The sequence below is a fragment of the Condylura cristata genome, unplaced genomic scaffold (assembly GCF_000260355.1).
Source record: "Condylura cristata isolate star-nosed mole 26May11 unplaced genomic scaffold, ConCri1.0 scaffold00006, whole genome shotgun sequence".
Classification (NCBI taxonomy): Eukaryota; Metazoa; Chordata; class Mammalia; order Eulipotyphla; family Talpidae; genus Condylura; species Condylura cristata.
In genome coordinates, this window is record NW_004567107.1 from 31,940,320 (window position 1) to 31,963,406 (window position 23,087).

The window sequence follows — 23,087 nt, forward strand, 5'->3', positions numbered from 1 at the left end:
TCTTTTCTTCCTCTTAGCTCTCTTGCCCACATTTTCATAATTATTTATATTTCATTAATCAGTTAACTATAAAAGGCAATTCCAGAGGTGAGAGGGAATATATTAGGTTACTCGTGTTACTGATGCCACAGAAGAAGGAACTGGCAGAGATAGAATAGCTGAGATCCAGCCCCAGCAGAAAGGAGCTCTCATAAAAAAAAGCAGCAGGCCTTCTTTATTACAACCATGCCTTCTCTTTGGGGGAAAAATGGTCCCAGCAATACACTATAATAAAACATTAAAATTTTTTAAATAGAAAAAAGTCAAACCCTATGACTTGCAGCTTAAAAATGGAAGCAGAATCTTATAAGCATTTGGGGGGCCACAAAAGGTTGTAGCCAGTAAGGTTATCATCAATTTCCCTTTGCTGCTGCCCCAAATATGCTACCGGATCAAGTCTACGGCAGATACAAGGGGAAGGTTATTCCTCCCAGTAAAGGACATGGGGGCAATGACAAGAAAGAGAAAGAAACTAATATTGGTTATGAAACTCAAGGAAAATCAGTGCTGAATTATTTATGTCGAAGTTTGAATGTTCCCTTGCTGTTTTTAGCTGTCAGGGAGTCTAAAAAGAAAGTCACAGAATTTCCTCCCTCCAACCAAGAGGATAGCCTCTTTGAAAAAGTAGCCCTCAGAGATGAAGCCCTGGAAGTCTCCAAGGTACCACATGGCGCTCAGGGTTAGTTGGGGTGGAAGTTTAGATGAGAAGTATTTCCAGGTGTGCAGAAAAGTCAGCACTATCAAATTGCTCTGGGAAAAGAGTAGCCAACAGAAAATTATCTGTCATCCTGAGCAGTCTTTCCATGATTTTTCAGAGGCCATATGTCTCTCAATTTGTAAGATGGTCAGCAATTGTGTGCAGTCAACCAGACGCTCTCAACTCAAAATAATGAAAGGGAACAAAGTTCAAGATACAGAGGTCAAACTGAACCCATTCCGCATCCAGGGAAGATTTCGACTTCTTTATTTAGTGAATCGCACAGTTTGGGTCTCAGCCTAACCAGGTGACGTTGTTCTGAACTGCTGAAGGTCACTGTCTGCTGATGGTTTGGGTTCGCCATTCACAGTGAGGTGAAGGAGAAGCCAAATCTTTGTGACCATAATGCATTGCTCCCCGGGGTCTGCGAGACAGATTTCCTGACCCCATCCATCAGTGAACAACTGGATGGATGACTGAACAGAACAGAGAACTCCAGGTTTTCACCTTCACACAAATCAGCTGTTGCAATTCTTGGAAGGCTATGAATATTATTCCAGAAGCTCTAAGCGCAAACCCTGTGCCTACCACAGAGAGACACTATCAAATAAGCTAGAGGATTAAGGGGGAAATCACTCTAATATTCCAGCACTCTCTACTAGGTAGACAAATAATTGAATGAAAGTAAAATCAAGTGTTCAGATAATAGAGGGTTAACAAAAATGGTTGAGAAGTAAAATAAAAAGTCCTTGGTGAAGAGAAATATACCATTAGCTACTCATTATTAAGTGCCTAAATATAGTAAAATTGACTCTACTATAAATCAACTCAAAGTTTCCAAATAAAGATTTAAAGTAGAAATCTCAAAACCAATTAGTTATCTTGCTAATACTGATACAAGTTTAGCTCTGTACTGTGTTTTTATAAACTGGATAACCACACATCCTGATTGCCTAAGACAATTTCAGTCCCAGCAAAATTATTAATAGCACGCTCTCTCCTCCAAAGCGACCCACTTTGGACAATTACATGGTCATACTACCAAAAAAGGGTTTTCGCTGAATTATAAATGTTCTGTTATTTCTTATTTGAAAGACAAAGGGAAATCCCCTGCACAGAGGACAAGTCTCAATACCATATGTTATGGAAAAGTATAAATTGGTTTAACCTCACAACTGGACAGCAAAACAATGCATCACATGACACTGAGATTAAGCTAATAAAATTATCCCCCATGCCTTTACCAGTGGAATTTATCCCTCCAGCTCTGTGGGGGTCACAAGGCATTTTTTAATTTGACATAATCGATGTGATCTTGTAATACCAACCTCAGATTTACGGTAAGAAGAGAGAAATGCTGCTCACAAAGCTCACATCTGCACAGTACATGTTAATGGCATGCGTTGCTTCTCCTCCACTTATATTTCTTTGAACATCTTCCGTATTTCAAGTTATGCCTTCAAAATTGCCCAAGACAGCTGGGCCTGTTGCCTGTTTCTTGTTAATTAATTTTTGTATTTCAGCTTCTGCTGCTATTACCATTTGTTCATAGGCTGCTCTCATTATCACAATATTTGTTTATCTCTCCAAATAAGCTAAATACTAAGAACTTGAAGTAAATATAATACAATAAAATAAATCTTATGAAGGAACTAAAAACAGAATATTGGAAAATCATTATAGGAAATTTTGTTCCTAACATATTACTTACAGGAAAAGATTCCCATGACAGAATTGAAGGGCAAGGGACTTATTCAAATGATGTACTTTCTGACCTGAAAATTGGCAGGTTTGTGTTAGAGAGGACCTTGAAGATAGAATAAGAACATTCGGGCCCCCTTCCTGACAGATGAAGTCCAAGTGGTGAGGGAAACCCTTGTTTGGGAGGATGTGAAGAGAAAAAACATAAGTGGGGATGTCTTGGTCTCATTTACAACAAACTAATACTCAGGACCAATAAGGTTCCATAACTTCTCCATTGGGTAACAAGACCATGAAGAGCAGACAACCCAGTCCATGGTAGAACCATGGATATGAAAATCTGGAGAGAGATGCTCGCCAGTCAGCCCTCAACCCTTTGACCTCAGTGACCACTTCCATCAAGCTGTTCTCAACGCATCTTGCATAATTTTATGCACATGTCGTCCTCTTCCAAAGGAATTCCATTCAAGTGAGCATTATTAAACAGGAAGTAATAGCTGACTCAAACAATACCCACTCAATTAGAAATGAAACACGTGGAGATCCAGCAACATGGCAGCAGAGTGGAGACACCGAAATCACTACATCCAAGCTCACACAGTAATGTAAGACTAAAAACATACTCAACCCAAATGAGAACACCCTGGACTCACTAGATGGAAGATAACTGAGGGAGAAGCGGGAGATTGGGGAGCTCCAATAGGGGAGCTCCAATCCGGAGCACCCAGGCGCCCAGGCACTAGGAAGTGCCTCAGACAGGAGGCTTGCTGCTCAATGGACTCAGTGAGTGGAACCCAAGCTGTGGGGAAAGACTGCTCAGAGTGGGCACAGAGCCAGGGAGGTAGGTAAGAAGAACTGGGGACTGGAGCAGTTGCAAGGCTTTCCCCGCCCCCACAGCATAGGCCTGGAGGCTTGTTCCCACCATTAGTCACTAAGATGGGGTCAGCAAGTTCACTAATCCCTGGAGGTAAAAGGGGGTAAAAATTTAAAAAAGAACCAGTTAGACTGAATCAAAACCAGGCCCAACCCTGGGAAGCTACAACACTTTTAACACTCCCCCAACCCTCCATGGGCACATCCTATCATAGAGAGGCCCTAGGAAGTGCCTCAGGGCACTTGGAGACTTGCTACTGCTCTACCTGCTTACCACATCTACCCATAAAACCTGCAGTAAAGCCCTGGAGTTAAAGAAAGACAACTCTGCTCTGTGAGTGGACCCCAAGTGGTGGGGAAAGACTGCTCAGGGAGAGACTGCTCAGTGTGGACACAAAGAACCCTGGAGGCACTGAGAATACCCTCCACAACTAAAGTGTCTGGAAGTCCCTCTGCCATCCCAGAGAGAACATCCAGAAAGAATGCCGGTCCATAATTGCAACACCGTGTCTCAACGAATAGAAAGTTTTAGCAAATACATGACAAGGAAAAGAAGACAAACAAATACCCAAGCAAGTCCACAGGGAAAAAAGTCACCACAAAAAGATCAGTCACCAGAAAGCACCAAAGAAGTAGAACTACTCAGCCTACTGAGTAGTAGATTTACTGACAAGGACTGAATTAGGGCGGGAAAGAATTGAGCCTTGCATCCAAGCTTGATAAAGTGGTAGTAAATTGACCTTGAGATCCTGGATGGGACTAGCTGAAGGTGACAGCGAACTGGGCCTCACATCAAGGACACAGCGATGAGTCACCCCCTTTGGAATCTGAGTTTAGAATCTATATAAGAGACCCTTCCCCTTTTTGGAGTTGGCAGTAGCTGTGGACCCCACCCTAGGGGCTCCATCTCAGCTGCTGTCCTGGAGCAATAAACTCTGCTTGCTCAGCCTTTCTGCTTCCCGCCTTCCTTTCTTGCGGCTGGTCACAGAAGTTGGGACAAAACACCTACCAGATAGAAAATTCAGAATCTTCATGATAAACAAACAAAAAGATGATGAGAAGGAAAAAAAATGATATGAGACAAGCCATCAAGGAGTTGAAGAATGCAAACAGGGAAATGAATGAAAGAAATGAAAAAGAAAAAAAGGATATGAGACAAGCAATCAACAAACTGAAGAAAGAAAATGAGACATTAAAAAAGGAAAACGAAAAAATGCAGGCCATGAGAGGAGATAAAGAATGCTAGAGAAAGTAATGAAAACAGAATAGATGAAATGGAAGAACAAAGCAGCTCCCTCGAAGACACAGAAATAAAGAGAATTAAAACAGAAAAAGAAATGAAACACGTTAGCAACTAAAAGCTTTTTTCATACTTAAAGCACTGTTTTCGTGCTTTGCATGCCAAATACCTGATTCTGAAGGAATGGAGGAAGTAAGCAGGCCTGAGCAAAACTAGACTAGCCCAGGCAAGCACCCACCCCCCGGAAGGCAGGATAGGTTGAAGAGGGACAATGTACGTTTAAAATTGATTGGATAATGGGAATGGTGTGGCCCAGGCTGATTGGAACTGAAGCACCAGGAAATGAGGCATCTATTCCTGGAAACCTGTCATTGGGTGGTTGAACTGTGACCCAGGCTGTGACGTCTGTTAATCTTTGAATCCATTTGCTAAGTTGAATCTGCCCGGGCTCTGACGTATGTAACGGCCAACAAGGCCAACAAGACCCCAATTCAGGGTCTTGCCTGAATCCTGCATGTCTGGCAGGGAGCAGCTTGACCCTGGCTAGCCAGCCCAATAAACTCTACTTTGCGAATTGCATTCTTGCGTGACACTGTCTTTCGCGGTAATCGAGTTCTCGGACCCTAACAATTCAAGAGCTGATCTTTTCTTTGGGCAAGATAGTCTTGAATTAGGAAAAGGGGAACATGAGAGAATCCCCTGGAATAATATCAGCCAATTCAGAAGCTAACCCATGAATCAGGAAAAAATGAAATGTCAGTATTGACCTAAAAAAGAACTGGTCATGGAGCCCTTCTCATGATTTATCATTATTAAATGCATTCATTTATAAGCAGCAGCTTATCTTCTTTACATGTGCCTTGATGCCGCAGAAGTACATTTTGGATATAATGTTTTAGTATTAAATACAGTTTATTTGGTTTTTTTTCTTTTTCTACTTTCAGATTTTCTGAGGTATTGTGTTTTGCTTATTTTTCTGGAAAGGAGAATGTGAGTGGTAGAGTAGAAGGTTATCACTTAAGCCAAATTCTTCATTCTTCTCTTTTCTATAAACTTGTAACTTTTACCTTTTAAGGTATTTACAGATTTTGATTCTTTAACAGAACTGAAAAAGTTCATCCACAAAGGCATTTCTCTCAGAATAATCATTTTTTTCTTCTTTCTTAACATGGTTATAAATAGAAACTCACCTAATCTCCACAACAACCCCATCAGGTAGGCACTGTTAAAAAACCTCTTTAAAAATGGAGAAAATGGAGCCAGGTGGGTTAAGTGACTTACAGAGATCACTCTGTGTTTGATTCTAGAGTTGAGCTCTTAATCACTACACCGCGCTAAGTAGCCAGGGAAGAGTTTCATCAAGGTGTGATATACAGAGGCATTTGATTTATAAGAGCCGCTTTGAACTCAATTTGATTCAGTTATGCACACATATTTTTTGAGCACCTACTATATGTCCAAAATGCCTATATGTGTCAGGAGAAATACTTCTTATGCTTGGACTCCCTGAGACTGAATACATTAGAGAAAGGGAAGAGTGAGGCAAACCACAAGCATCCTGGAGTCTGAAAGGATGAGTCCCTCCCCCCAGGAGAATCAGAGGACTGACAAAACAACACTGCTAAAGACACCTTTCTGTTATGTTAAAGCCTACTTCACTGTGATAAGGCTTGGCCTTAGGCTACAATGCACTTTTCACCACAAATTTATCAACATTGACATATAGGAGAGACCCACTTCAGAATTTCCCCCACTAACAATTAATCAACCTCATGCTTAAAATACAGTGTGTTCTTAGTATGAGGACCGGATTCACCCTACCTCCCCATTCTCCCACCCAAAGCACCTCTTTGTCTTCAGTGGCTCCAAAGGGAGATTATTTTTCCCTCTCTAGCATTCAGTCAAGTTTTGTAGACATTTATCAACTCTGTAGTTTCCAAGTCAGGATGTCTGTCATTTAACCTTCATCCTCCTTGAATTTTCATCCTGATAGGTTTGGATTAAACCACAGACTGATAAATGAGCACTGCTTTGGCGACACAAAAGAGCAGTCATTAAGGAAACCTCTCTGAAGGTATGAATCACAGCCAGGAATCTTTAGGTTTTTTTCCCCTCTGGTTCACGGATCGCCTGCAGTAATACATTTTTATTATTTTTATTTATTTCCTTTTTTCCCTTCAGTTTCCAAAGGATTTTCATCATCATTTCCTGCTTGTTTTTCTAAAAGAATAAAAGTATGTCCCCATGGCAGACAGTTCTGTGTTTATTGCACTAATGTGGCCAGCAAAAGCACTTTATCAATTTGAATTTAATCCAGGACCTGGAAGAAGTGGTAGGCAGAAAGAGAATGAAGGTTAACCAGAAGACCCCATGGTGTGATAGTGTATTTTAATCATAAACACTTAGTATAATTAGGGAAGTGATTATTTTTTCCCCTAAGGCAACTGCTTTGGCCAAACTAGAGCTGTAAGAGGGGGCATTCCTTCTATTTATTTTACTCCCAGCTTTCCAATTCTTTAAATCACCATTTACACACATTGATGCTCCGTTTATTTTTGGTTCAGGAACTTGCACATCTTTAACCCATCTCCATTTTTCTTTTCTCTTCACCAAACCAAAAGAAAGCAAGTAGCAAAACAAAATATGCCTGTATCTTCCCAAAGACAACAGTTATTATCAGACGTGAACAAATGACATGAGCATCAGAAAAGCTTTCAGGGGCCATATGAGAAAATTGTGCAGAATATGTTACATCACACCCATGTCTGGTTGCCGGATTTCTCTCTCCATCCCTGAAAGTACATGTATTTTCAGGTAAGTAATACTGTATTCTCTGATTAATATTAGTTGTAACCTAAATGTTAACTGCCTGAATTTGCTCGAACATTTAAGAGATTCTTTATGAGAATTAAGCAAGACTAGTTTAAATCCTCATTTTATGTAAGGCCCCTAGGGAACCCCTTGACACCTCTGGGAGCTCGGGAATGAAGAGACTGGACTCTTGAGAGGAACCAAAATAAAGAAGAATTTGGCTTCTCTTTCTTTGGTGTGGGACTTCTGAATGTCACATGCTATAAGATTCTGTCCACTAGCTTATTCACCACCGTCCTCTCTTGCCCATGTCGTTCAGAACCCAGACTTACTCTCCCTTTTTCCCCTCCTTCTTTCCCTCCATCCATCCCTTCCTCCTTTTTCCTCTTCTTTCTTTCAATCAGAAACAAAATGTGTTGTGAAAATCAAACTAAACTATATTCATCAGAGGTAACCACTTTGTATGTAAAGTAGTTCTGTACCAGTAGGTGACAATCCCAGTTCCTGCATTCAATTTAACAATTATTGAATGGTTATTGTGTGCCAGGCTCCATGCTACGTGCTGGGAATGCAAACATAATTGGAGACATGGTCCCTGTCCCCATGGAGTTTTATAGATGAGTGGGAAAGTCAATAATGTAGTGAACTACACTACTCATAATATAACAGTAAAACACTCTTTTACCATAATACTCTGTGATGCAAGACATAATAGAACTATGGAGTGGGAGGGTTTAATTTTGCTGGGGAAGGTCATCAGAGAAAGCTCACTTTTGTGCATAATTTTATTTTTTATGGAGAAAAATTGTGGAAACTTCCAAAAGGCTCTCTTAGTTAATTCTTCAACCCACTCTGATAATCCTTATGGCACCACAGAATCATTTGGTAAACACACAATGTAAGCCACACCCATAAAATCATTGAAGGGCATCTCAGGCTATACTTCTGGAGAAGCACGGGTTAAAGGAACACCAATTCCCAAACCTTAGCAGTGTATCCGTTAGGATATACACAGAAAACAGATGGTCCATTCAGACTGGATCATTTGAAAAGAGGTTCACAATGTAATACTATACAAGAAAGAGAAGAAGAAACGACAGCAAAGAAAGCCGGATGAATGTGGTAGCATGTTATTAGATGCTAGCTATGGTGTCCCTGAACCTGAAAGGATGAGGAGGAAACCTGGCATTACCAGCCAAGAAGGAGAGCACTACCTGATGAAAGCTTCCAAAGCAGCTTGTCATACTGGAGAGAGTCAAGAGAAAAGACACTCCACTCCAACCAAGAACCCATCCTCAATCTCCCCCTTTCCTCCACTGGTTCAATGCTGTCCACTGGTCAAAGACAAGAGGAAGGGCGGCCTTCCTAGTGGCATCTCATCATTTCCAAGTTTGCATCAGCCAATGTGGCCTAAGTTCAATCCCCGCCCTGGGAGGTGACCCACATGGCACAGCAGACCTCTCCTGACCTGCCCACTGCTACCCTCAGCAGTATATTTCTGCCAATCTGCCTGTTCTGCTCCCCACTCTTTCTCTGGGGAATCCTTTCACCCACATGTTGATTCTGGCCTGTACTCCAGTTCTTGTATGCATAAAAAATAAAGAGTGAGAGCACCTGTTTATCTCTTTTTCTGTTAGCCTCCTGGTGTAGACAGTGAGGCTTAGAAAAGTGCAGATAAACTAAATTCTCCTTTTCTCTATTTCTTACAGGAACTAGAGGAAGGCAGTGGCATTGAACATCACATCAGCTTATGAGCTGTGAATAGAAAATCAACCTCAGAGCTGGGAAGATTTTACTTCCATGATGAACAAGTCAGTTATCTCCTCCATCGGAAAGCGGATGTATGACTGCCAACTTGAAACGCTGGGAAAGGCCCAGAAAACCACAGAGATGCCAGCCTCCTGTCATAGGCTATTATAAACCCTTACAACAGTAACTACATCCAGACTTCTTCTTATGTGAAAAGTATAAAACTCTATTTAAGCCACTGTTAGCAGTGTTCTCGATTACTTGCAAAGGACTCTGACTTCCTGGTGTTGCATCTTATACAGAATGTCCTACTGGAGCTCCCTGAGTGAAGAGCTGCCTTCTCCCCAGCAAAGTCTATGGCTGGGGTCAGAGCTGACTCACTGCTGCACCCAACTGCTGCTTGTCAAGTAAGTAAATGCAGAATGTTCCAAGCACTGCAGGACTAGAGCAGCCGAAGATGCCATCTTGGTGGTTCTTCCAGCTTCTCTTTCTTTCCTTTGACTTGTTTTACCCTGAAAAACTCCCTCTTCAATGTCTGTCTCCTGCTTTTTCCTCTTCCCTTCACCCTCACATGTCTGTTGTGTATCTAGCAGACTTGAATCACACAAATTGTTGCATTCAGTCTAATACCTATTTTTAAAAAATAATTCTCATTCCAAAGTAGATGAGCTGATTAATGTACTCAAAATATCTTGCACTACACAGCCAATTCCTTTATCCTTGTTCTATTCATAATGTATAACCCTTCTTTCTTCAAATGTGCATAAAAGGATCCATTCCCCACCAGCATTATTTGTAACTGCAGAGCTTGAGGTGGTACTAGATGTCAAAAATGAAAAATTGCTAAATTCAAAATTGCTTCTCCCTTTGTTTTAAAGGTGACCTGCAAGTAGTTTTTATTTTTTTTAATGGACTAATTGTAGGATTATATGCTGAATGCCCCAAATGCAGAGTGAGAGTAGAACACTCAGCACATACCTGCTACAAAATACCTGGTATTGTTTCAGAGCCTCTGCAAGCCCAGACTGCTGACACCCACATTCCCTACAGCCCCACCAAGGAGACTGACTCAGATGTAGCTCTGCTTTTAAATTGGGATAATGAGGTGTGCAGAACAATGGTGAGCTGGACAAGGAACTGGGAGGAAATCTGGCTACTTACTAACTGACCTTGGCCAAGTTGTCTCAAGAGCCATCAGCTCAACTCCCCACCTCCACCAAAAGGGAATCAACTTCCTTCCCTCCCACTGAAACTGTGATTGCTCTGATCCTGTACTCAATACACACCTTCCATAAAAAGAGGCCGTCAGAGCTTCCACTTATTTTCAAGACTCATTAGGCCCACGCACATTTTGTTTGGTTGGGAAAATCTGAACATATGCAGAGAACTGTCGGCATTTTCCAGGGCCATCCCCAGCTTCCTCTCACCCCAGTACAGCTCAAGACCAGGCTGGAATTTGAAAGATCCTGATTCTTGTCCTGTACTGAGACACAGATGCATCTTCAAATGGACTCAGGACCATCAGAGACCAGTAGTCTCTGTCAGGTCATCTATGACTCTACCCTGAACAAAATTATGCCAGGAAAGGAGGAGAGTTCACAACTTGGCGTGGTGTGAAACAAATCACAGAAATGTCCCTTCCTGATTAAAGGTAGTGCCTCAATCAACCTAAAAGTCCACCATTAATATACATTTACTCTTACAATTCACTCTGTCTCTAGTTACCTGTCACCTGTTAAAATTCACATAACCCTTTGAGGGCAGCGTATTAAATAATCCATTATCTACTATTATACCTCAGAGAAAATGAGTTGTTTCAATCCAATGGAATGGCTACTTCAGCAGTAGTCGAACAGCAAGCAGGGAAATGTTCTACAGAGGCCAAAAAAAAAGCAATCTTGGGCAAGAAAACCTGGGCAACTGGCATGAAAAAATGAAGGCATCAGAGTGAAGGCATCAGAGTGATGGATCCCAGGGTTGGTCATTCAGCCACCCATCTACTCATCAAGTATTTATTAAGTGCTGCTCAGCCATGGACTGTAGTAAATAGGCATAATACTATGGAATAAGTTTCTAATCACAGAGAAGACTAAGAACATTCAAGACCAGCTTGAGCTACTTCACAGTGGCCCTGTGAAGCCCTGCTCCTCCACCATGCCACTTTGGGAGAAGAGCCCTGGCCTCCCTGATCAGTGGGTATGAGTCCTCCCCGACCTCCTGAGAATCAAGCAGCTCTCTGACACAGCTCTCTCACCTCCCTCCTGCTGCTCTAGTTCCCGGGACCCATGAGCAGGGCAATGAGCATCTCTTTAATGAAGCCGTGTTTGGTTCATCGCCTGCGAAAAGTGTCAACAGTGTCTCTAGCAAAGACACTGAAGGGGAAACACTGCTCATCAGAGGAAACATGAGGCTAAATCATTCTTTGTACTGAAAAGTGAGTTTACCAGCCACCCCACACACAAAAACTCAATCATGAAGATCCTGCTAAATGGCCCTGCAGAGACCCCAACTTCTTCTTCTGAATTCTCCTTAGCAACCGTGACTTCAGATAGAACCCTAGGGAAGAAATTCCGTCCCCAGCCATCCACAGCTACTCCCTGGTAGTTTGCTAGGCCCAGAGCTCTTTCAGGCTATCTTTTCCAAGTGTTAAATCTCCCCATGGGAAAGGTTGGTGCTGGGTTTTAGTTTGGGGGTTGGACTTCCTACAAAGTAACAGAATGAAAAGCCCGGGTTTGGCGCTCTAGTGAAACTACTCGGGTCTTGTCAAGTGCACACCGGGAAACCAGCCACTTCAGAGGTGAAAGCATCAGCAAGTTGTGCCTCTGGATTTGAAAATGCCAAGCTGGTACTTTCAGATCAAATGGAAATACATGCTGAACTCTATGCCTTGGGAGCTTAAACAGATTAAGTTACTGCTGAGGTCTTACCTGGTCAGAATCCACCTGCAAAATGAGCTACAAGAAGCAAACCATCCACAGTCAGGTAATTCCCATCCTAAACCTAATGAGAAAATAACTCAGAAGCCACCAATAGCTTTTGCCCAAAGAGATGAATAATGTGGAGAATCCTTGGCTGCAAGAAGAACAGAAGAAATTAATTGCTGAGCCTTCACAGCATGATGAAAGCCAAGAATTATCCCCTGAATCCGCACTTATAATTTACAACAGCTGCCTCCTTCAGACAGACCAAAGTGACTCTCTGCAGAACACAAAGAGCAGCTGATTGCAGAGATGAATCTGGAGCCAGGTCAACACTCAGCCACAGCTCAGATGATGCTCATCTTCAGGCAGGCTGAGCACCCAGCCTCAGTCCCAGAGAAACCCTCACTCTCCGGGGCTGCCACTTACCTACAACGCATTGCCCACCCATCACGCTATAGTCACTGTAACTTTTATAACTCCACTAGGAGGTGGCAAGGCACAGAATACGTATTATTATCATCCTTTTATGGGAAATTCGGGTCATGTGCTTGATACACCTGGGTCATCATAAGAGGGACAGAGAACAACACATCCAGACACTCCCTTAGGGTTATTGTGCAAAGTTGAGGCATTTAAAAATAGAATTTAGGCAAAAACACAGTGCAGAAGCTATTACAAAAAGATAAACCCAGAGAAGACTGAAAACTGACATGTCTAAATTAGATTAAAGGTAAGTCATTATTGTAAGGTAAGTAAAATCACAAAAACGTAAAAAAACATGATTTCTCCTAAAAAATAAGTACAGGGTTTGTGTAAAGATCATAATATCCTGTGACAGAAATTTGACAATTCTTTCCTCCTTCATATCCAAAACTCTTTCAGTGTAAAGGACAAAGTTTAAAGACTAAACACAGTGAACTTAGCTACCAAATCATTTCTACTCACCTTTTATGGTATCAAATGTTCAGAATCCTTTTAGGGGAAAAATGCAAATTTAATGAGAACAAGATTTAAACAAAATGAGCATGACTACTAAATGGCAAGGTTTTCAAACAATTCTTCTGAAGGCCAGTAGCCAGTCTCCACCCAACAGTTTTGGCAAACAGGGCAACAGAGTTACTTGTGGATTCTCAGGAGTGGGAAATTAAAGGCCTTGTTACAGAAAGCCCCAATTCTTAAGTCAAGTCTTAGTGGTAAACAGACTGTGATAATCTCATGTTGACCTGAAACCCAAAATGAATCACATTATTTGTTTTGTTTAAAGGGCCACCTCTTGGGCCTTCCCTGGTGGTGCAACAGATTAAAGCACAGCACTTATGAAGCTATAGAAGCCACTGCAGCATGAGTTCAAACCAGGACCAGGGAGAGCTGACCCACATGGCGCGGCAGACCTCTCCTGACCCACCAGCTATTCCTCTCAACAGTGTACTTCGTATATCTTCTGCTCCCCACTCTGTCTCTTGTGAATCCTCTCACCCACCGCACCTCCAGCCTGTATCCCAGTTCTGAATGCATAAAATAAATATTTTTAAAAAAAAGTTAATGTCCCTAAAATAAGATACCAGGTTGCATTACTCATTTGCACCTTTATAAATTCATTTACTTAGATTAAATACTTTTCTGGGGATGGAGTGGTAAATTAGAGGGGAAGGGTCTGAGAGGTACTATGTCAAAGAAGAACATGCAGCCTCTCCAAATGTCCTTCCTTTGGGTCCTGCGCTAATATACAAATTGAGACTCTTTAGAAGTACTTGGGTCATACAAATAGTTATTCAGTGCATCAAAATCAAGGGGGCAGGAGACAGACTGCCACATAGGATCACCAACCTCCCCAGTCCATTGGCCTTATACCCCGAGTCCCCTATCTTCATTCCTACAGCAATCACAGCTTAGCCCCATCCACAGAGAGAGGATTCGAGTTGCACAACATGACAGGAGTTCGGGTTCAGAGATACATAAATTGCCTGTGTGATCCTCATGAATAATTCAGAGACACACCCAACCTGAACCCATGAATAAGTTATGGGCAGTTAATATTTATTCCTCCTACACCCTTCTTATCAAATGAACTAGCGGTAAAAGCCACGTTGTTGCTTAAACCCCCCTTCTAACCTATCTTTTGCCCTTTATCCAACTAAGTATATAATGTCATCACCCATAGGCCAATAACTTCCTTCACAATAATTTTTAGACATGGGGAGGAGGCATAGGCTTAGAGACCATCTCCAGGGCATAAGAGACTAGCAAGCAAAGGCTTGTGCAGGACTCAATTCCAACAGTGACACCCTGTGGCAGCAAAAAAGTCACAGTAGACTGAAAGGCCAAGACTCCAGCTCCTTCTACTGAATCCAGGGGGATGGGGAAGGGGAAAGGTCAAATGAACCTCAACCATATCACCCAATTCTATGTCATGAACTGAGCTCATACAAAATTCAGAGAGGAAAATGCTGGACTTCCCAATTAATAAAGCAAACAGAAGCACCAGCAATAATGAGAAAGATGACACTGTCACTCACAAATTTATAGAAAAAACCCCTTTTATTTCCTGAAAATAAAACATAAGACCAAGTGAGCAACCCATGACGAACAAAAGTATCACGCCATAAGCAAAACGAAACCAGCACTTTCCCATGTCTACTGCCAAGACCTTGTCCGGAGCCTCTTTCAAGCATCTTTCCCAGCATCACCATCAGCACCTCCCTTACTACCAACTGTGTCCTTTGTTCCCTCTCACATTTGATTAGTTATTCCTGCTAACTAGCTGCTAAGATGTCACCTGATGGCAATGACTTCGAATAAACCCACATGGGAGCACTAGGGTTTTTGAAAATGACTTTCACCTTCCCTCATGCTGACCCCACCTCTCAGAGCACTATCCTGTGAGCAGTCCCTACTCCCCCTTCCATTCACCTCCCATAAGGAGTGGGATGAGGAAGGGCTTCCATTCTGCCTCTGACCAATGACAGCCCTGTGCTACATGCATATGACCTTAAGATGCCTCCTAGATCTGACAAATGTAAATTGATCAGCTTCACAGCTTAACTGTCATGGTATCCTCTGTGCAGAATTTTTCGGATGACTAAGGTCAGGATTTCCAGTCAAGGAGTCAGAATCGCCAGGACAGCACAATGTCTTACACTGAGCATTCCAAGTCTTTCAAATTCTCATGCCATGGTTTTCTGGAATCCTCAGAGAATAACAACAAAATCTTAACCTTCCTATGAGAACTTAAGTTACCCAACTCAGAATAGAGTGAGATTTCAGAGTAATTATGAGCAGTTCTTCCACCAAATATATCCCAATTTTTTTTACTGAAGGTTTACTTTTATGTCTCCAACCATCTGGCACTCCAATGGAGTGGGGTCTCATTTGTCTTCCCTTAGTAGAAAAGGCACATTAAATACCTGTGAAGTGAATATATAACTGATGAGGAACAGATAAGGAAAAACTAATGACTATTACTCTGATGCTACTAGAGAAAAAGAGTGTTAACCAATTCAAAACTAAGCTTCAAAATATACCAATTACAACATGGAAAGCATGCAAGATTCCCTTTATCAAAAACACATGGACCTCCCTAGTGGCGCAGCGGGTTAAAGCATAGCACTAAGAAGTTAGAGCCACTTCCGCATGAGTTCCGATCCCCATCCCCAGAGGTGACCCACATGGTGCGGCAGACCTCTCCTGACCCACCGCTGCTCCCCTCAGCAGTGTACTTCGTCAGTCCGCCTGTTCCGCTCCCCACTCTGTCTCTGGTGAATCCTCTCTCACTGCCCCTGTACCTCTGGTCTGTACCCCAGTTCTGTATGCATAAATAAATAAATCTAAAAAAAAAAACCCATGAGCTTGAATGATCATATAACATTGTGATGGGAACGATCATAGTCTAAGAATGACTATTATGCAGATGTTTACAAAGGCATAAATAATAACAATTTTATACAGCATAACGGCAAATTGTAACATTGTAAACTGCACAAAACATTGTACAAATCAGTGTATTGTATGTAGTTATTAGCTTGAGAATGGAAGGTAAGCTGAGAATCCATTCATCCACTTAAAAAATACCTCCGTATCACTAACTGCCCAAATTGTATGTTATACCTTAAAGTGTCCCCCTCTAATTCACATGATGAAGTTCTAACACTACTTCAGAATGTCATCTTATTTGTAAATAAGACATTACAGTAAAATTGGTTTCAATTAGGTCATACTGACATACAGTAAACCCTTAACCCAATATAACTAATAAAAAGGCCTTACCTTCCATGCCATGCCATACCTTATTAGTATAGCAATTAATAAACCTTACTGGAAGGTAAGGTCTTTGTAAAAAGAGGAAATCTGGACACACACACAGATACAGAAAAAAAAAATCAGGGTAATGCAGTAAAGCCTAAGAACAATTGCCAGTAATAGCCAGAAGCTAGACAAGAGGTATAGAACAGATTCTCCCTCAAGGTTCCTTTTTTTTTTTTCAATAATTTTTTTAAAGATTTATTTATTTATTCATACAGAACTGGGGTACAGGCCAGAGGTTCAGAGGCGGCGAGAGGCTTCACCAGAGACAGAGTGGGGAACAGAACAGGCAGATCGACAAAGTACACTGCTGAGGGGAGCAGTGGGCCAGTCAGGAGAGGTCTGCCACACCATGTGGTCACCTCCAGGGCAGGCAGGAATCGAACTCATGCGGAAGTGGCTTTAGCTCTTAGTGCTGTGCTTTAACCCACTACGCCACCAGAGAGGGCCTCAAGGTTCTTAACAGGAATCAACCCTACTGACCCCTGAATCTAACTCCTAGTCTCTAACACTGTGAGGAAAAAACTTTTTTTTTCTTTTGAAGATTTATTTATGCATACAGAAGGAGTATAGGCTGGAGGTGCAGGGGCGGTGAGAGGATTCACCAGAGGACAGAGTGGGGAGCAGAACAGGCTGACTGATGAAGTACCCTGCTGAGGGGAGCAGTGGGCAGGTCAGGAGAGGTCTACCGCATCATGTGGGTCACATCGAGGGTGGGGATAGAACTCATGCTGAAGTGGCTTTACCTTCTTAGTGCTGTGCTTTAAGCCACTGCACCACCAAGGAGGGCCTAAAACTTATTTTAAGTTGCCTAATCTGTTCTATTTGTAAAGTAACACCAGGAAATGCAGACAGTCTTACTTTCCTAACACTCTTCTCTCATCTCTCCCATTGCTCAAATAAATGGCCCCTCTGATACCAAAGCAGTTCCTTCAGTGTCAGCCTGAACATTTTAGTTAATTAGGGCCATCACAAGTCAACTTCCATTTTTCCAAGTAGGGAAAATTGTCCACCATGTGGTATGAACTCTGGACCATGAACCTCTTGGAGGGTGCCCAGAGCTTCACCATATTCACACCTGCTTCAAGCTCTATTGTATGTGCCAAGTTAAACTGGTGAGACATCCTGACACAAGCACCAGCAGTTTTCTGTCAACAGAAGTGGTATCATTTTACTGTTGTGCATTTGAGTAACTAAGAAATTTCAGGAAAGTGTCATTTATAAAGTATTTACCCTGGACACTTCCTGAAGAACAAGAGCAGAAGATGGAAGTGTCGGGATGACAACAGAATAGATCAAGCCAGTGGAGACCCAAAGAGATTGAACAGTTGGGGTCAATCAATGTTTCATCTGAGCCTGCACTCATCTCCCATAGTAGGTTTAAACACACACTCAAAGTCTTCATATCTAGAACCAAATATCCCAGTGAAAAGAACCCAATCCTTTATCTGACAACCCCCCTCAGAAAGCCCCGATAAACAAGAATACATAGATAGAAAAAGGTCCCTTCAGCCACTTGTCAACTTACTCAACACAAGATCAATAATCGGTTACATATATTTACTCAATATTTTGGGCCATACACAGTTCTGGGGACTAAGAGTGTAGCAAGTAATAAACCAAAACCTGATGCTTTGTCAAATGTATTATTCTAATGAGGAGGAACAGAAAATGAATATAAAAAAGAAAGAAAGAGTATGTTAGTGATGTACGCTTAAAACTGGGTGGAAATGGACGGACATGTTTAGCAGAAATTATTTTGAAGAGTTCTGGTTGTTCATTTTGCAACTTTAGATCATGTGCTGAAAGAAGGCCTTAATGGGAGGTGATATTTGAATAACAAACTGGAAATTATGGGAGAGAGAGCCACAAAGATCTCAGGGGAAGAAACTTGTAGGCAGAATGGAGGGCAAAGTCCCAGTAGATGTGAAAAGTATAATGCTCTATGCAAATGCAAACTAATAGTGCTATTAATACATGAATCAAAAAAATCTGTATTCAACAAAATCTTTCAATTCAGAGAAAATTAGAAACAAAATATTGTAATATCCTTAAAAACTGCCATTGTTTCTTGTTCCATAGCACAGCACAGCATCGTCCTTTTGCTCATTCTGCCTACACATCTTAGTCCACAAAAATGCAACTCAAGTATCCAAATTACATCAAGGAAGCAAAATTGCTAAGTGGCTTTGCCATGGGAATGGGTGTTACCACAGTACAGACTGGCCTGATTGATACTGATACAAGGAAGCAGACAGTAACAAAAAAAATGTGTGTGTTAAGTAGAAATAATAGGAAAAAAGTAATTTCTTTCCAAGTCAAAAATAAATATTTACCTTCCATTAGCTAAACATATGAAGAGGATATATTCTGGAATATTCTTGAATCTAGACATAGAGCTATAAGGTGGATCTCAAATCAGTGCCAAAAAGAAAAACTGTAACACTGAGACAAGTTCAATACCCATTGACAAGGGTCCAATGTCTGCACCCCAGTGGCCAGATATCAAATGACTACAGGAAATCCTTACTGACCTAACATCCAGAACTTCCAATCTAGTCATTTTGCTAGCTTTGGGAATGGTGTTGCTAAAACCAACCAATATTCAGCCCATGGTACCACGGTCACTGGGTTTGTTTTCATGTCAGTACCCTGCTTAACTCATGTTGGTCATCATGCTGTTTTCGGATCCTGAAAAAAAGTATTGTGATGGTCTGCTCTATGCAACCGTCAGAGCTTGGTCATGTTAGTTATACCAAGGCAGATAAGAGAGTGAAAATCAACAGGGCTCAGGAGGGGGCAAAGGATCCCCAAATGTATTTATTTTTAAAGAGTAAGTTTATGACTTTCAGGGTTTCTTAACAAATTGCTGTCAGTGTATGTAAACACACTGTATCTCCAGTGTTTGTAAATACACAAATTTGTCTTTTCTCCTATTATGAAAGTTGCAAGTCCTTTTCCTGAGAACTCTGCCCTCTCGGTTCCATTAGATGAGCTTGTGAGCTTGATGCTATAAACAACAGATTTTGCCAGCTGCAAAGTTGGTCTGCAAAATGACTTTTACTAAGACTTTATCAGTCAACTTAATCATCCCTTTATGCCTTTCCTGTACAAGTCCTAGCAAAATTCACTCTGTGAGGTGTATACAGCCTTTCTTTCCACCACATTTTCATACATTAGGTTTGCAAGCAGATATCAGCCTCTGTACGTGGTGGGCCCTCAATCAATGTAAAACAACAATATCTGCACACCTCTTAGGGAGCGCCACAATATTAAAAGTTTTTCATTACTTTTCTCACATTCTTTCTTCCATTCACGAAGCCTACCCTGTGGGTGTATTTCCCCTTTCAAAATGTCTTTATGCCATATCCTTTTTTTTTTTCTCTGACTGAAATTCAACTGTGTTTATTCCTCAAGCTCTTGCACTTATATATTTTATTACAACTTCTTCATACCCTTTCCCATTCCCAAACCTAATCCTTTTCTTCTTTACCCTGAGGGCCCCTGCCAATATAACTTCAGGTGAAACAAATGAAAATACTAGCTTTTGCCCTAGGCTTCAGGCTTCCTCCACCAAAATTAAAACATAAAAACATTACATGGATATTAATATATTCCCTGCCCTGCAAACCTCCTATAACATTCTGTGCTCTGTCAGTCAACAACATTTATTGAGTGTCCACTCTGAATAATAAAGTCGGTGTCCTTCTAAGGGTAGGAAGAAAATGACATTTTCACTTTCCTTTCTTAATAGAAAAGTTCCATCTTGTTCTCTGATTCCAAATTTTTGGAATTTTTCACCCACTACGTGCCTCCCCCACAGTGGAGCAACACTAGCCATAAGTTTTGCCCTTTTTAGGAAGCCAGTCTTAGTTTTCCAGAGGATTTTACACAGAAGCTATAAACTGTGAAATCTATAACCAGCTATAACCTATCAGCAACCCCCCCCCCAAAAAAAAGCAGGTCATAAAAGAGGTAGTGAACTAAATTCTGTGAGCCCTATTGATGTGCCAGGAACAGTAGTGGGCCCTTCACACTCCTTCTAGCACTTATTCCTCCGAGCTACGGCTCTTCAGAGAGCAATTGTTCCCTTCTTACGAGATCTCACAAGTCAGGCTCAGGAAGGTGAAGTAGCCAGCTTGAAGGTTACAAAAATGGCAAAGCAGAGAATAAACTCGGATCTGGCTAATTCTGCCTGCAAACTTCCACTGAAGACACATTTACTTTTTTGCAACTGGGTCAAAGAAAATTGTACATGCCTTTGTGAAATTTATGTTATGTTGTGGACCAGATCATTTACAGCACATGTTTCCTGACACCCCTCCAAGTGGTGGTGGCAGAGTGGATCTGAATACAAAGAAAAAAGACTAGGTTGTCAATGGGGAAGAACACGGAAAAGTCAAAATGGAATGGACTTTTGCAAGGGGTTGAGGAATAACGTAGGTAGATTTCAGCAAAGAGTGAAAGAATTTTGTGAGAATTTTCTACTGAGAACCCAGACTTTGGGAAGGACACTGACACCAGTGACTGCAACTGTGTGAGCACCCATCTTTCCGAGACAGACCCTGCACTTTCCTGCAGCAGAGGTTCCCAGGTTACGGCCCATCTATGGGTCAAGGCATCAGCCACAGCAACAAAATGGCTTCATGAAAAGTAAGAGAATTGAAAGCTCTGCTATCTGATGCTTTTGCTATTTAACCAATCTGGGGGAGTCTGTGTAACATTGACTAGTCATACACCCAAGTCCAGGAAGTCTAAGCCATCATCAGCTGCAGCTCCTTTACGAAATAAGGAATTAAACATCAAAAGAGCCAAAATAATTGGGGAGATGTTACACAGCAACTCAAAATGAGAGTCAGATTAGCTCTCACTCATCACCACTGCATTTTTAAGAGGAGGTTGGGTTACCCACTCAAGCACTGATATGGACAAGCAGGTGGTATAAGTGTCAGTAGGAAATGATGGGGCCTTCAGAAAGTGGGTGCTAAATGACTGATCGAAAGAGAGGCGCCACTGGCCCGTGAAGGCCCTCGTTGACAAGGAAGAATTGATGCTCAGGCTTGCTAGTTCTTCTCGTGAGAGAATCTGGAAAAATCAGAGTTCCTATATATTATCTGGGTTTCTTTTACTTTGGCAATTATTAAAGTGCTTTTAACAGTTGAAACTGAGCTGTTTGCTGCCAATAGGCTACATTTTGTATCATCTCCAAAGTTCTCCTTCCTCCTGAATTTTCTAGGTTCTGTCATGGGTTCAATCTCTTCATTCTCAATACAGGGTGCTCCATCCTTTAAACTAAGGTTAGGTACATTGTAACCTTCAGGAAAACCAAAGCAGTTACTAGTCTGGCAATGACCTCTCTTCCCAACTTCTTGCTCTTATTTATCAGTGTAAGCTGACCTCAAAAGGGAGCACCTCAAGAATCTTTACACGATTCCTTTCCTTTCCTGAGAAGAAGCCAGAAATACCAGATCCGCCAAAGATTTGCCTTACCTCTTTTAAACTGTCACTTACACGCCTGTATACATCAAATTTAAATCATCAGTTTCACAAGCAAGTATTTGCTGCCTTTACTAGGTACTCGCTTCCAAGCAAGCTGCCATATATATATATCCTATATATATATGAGCTCCCCTAAATAGGGCATGTTTTATAATGATTACAGGTCTATTATCTTGGTCAAACTACATGGTTTTTAATCCCAAATTCTCCATTTAGTAGCTGTGTGACTTTGAAAAAAAGTCGTTCAACTTCTCTGTGCCTCCATTATAAAATAGTGTTTATAACCATACTTACATCAAAGGTAAAGATTAAATATGTAACTTTTCAAAATGCTGACTGCCACATAACATGTTTATATGGGGTTACTACTGTTATAACTTAAAAAGACTAACAGCGTGCCTGATGCTGACAGATAATTAGAAGTCAGACAAAGGCTTATAACTACAAGATCTCATTTTACTATCACCCCCCTCAATTCTTCCCACCCAACTACACACACAAGACCACAAAGAGAGAAAAAAAGATGCATAAAGGCTCACGCAAATTAGCGTTTTGCTACTAGCTGGGCTGAAGTTAGCAGGAGCTTGAAGCTGAGGTCTGGACCAGGGCATCACACTAGGATTGCAGGCCCCAGTACAGAATGCTGGAGAACTGGATTTCAGTCCACACAGGCCCCCCTGCAGCCTGGTCTCTATTGCTCTAGGTGTATAGAACCAAACTCCTTCAAGGCTGCTATGCTTCCTTCTCCCCAAAATCTGATATAGCCCTATCTAGAGGTTTTACACACACACACACACACACATTGTAGAAGCAACAGATAAGCAAGAGTTCACTGGTTTCCAATGCACAAAAGAGACGAGTTGAACAGCAATTTATTGATGGCTTTGGAGAAAAGGAGAGAAGACAGATGCAAAGTCCTCCCCAAACCTCTAGATGGAAGAGGGCGATGTGAAGGTAGTCCTTCCCCTACAGCTGTGGACAGTTAAATGTCCTGGAGCTTCCTCCCTGGAGCTTCCTTCCTGAAAATTGAATGATATCCTACACCCTAGCCACCCTTGGAAAGGAGTAAAGTTGGGAGAGAAGAATGGGAGAATTAATTTGAGTTCCTGCCAACACAGCAGGAGTGGCCCTGACATCCCTGTGGCCTTCAGCTTTCCTTATGTGCAGAGTACTGGGCCAGCAGTCCAGCTCCTCCAGCTCCTTCTGGCTCAAAGACTCTCTTGCAGTAAGACCAGGTGCTCAGGCGCCAGTCAAGCAA

General features: G+C 41.7%; 1 pseudogene; it reads left to right on the forward strand.

Moving 5' to 3' along the window:
• The first annotated feature begins 420 nt into the window (after positions 1-420).
• The window catches only part of LOC101627461, a 131,924-nt pseudogene continuing 109,257 nt past the window's right edge, over positions 421-23,087 (forward strand).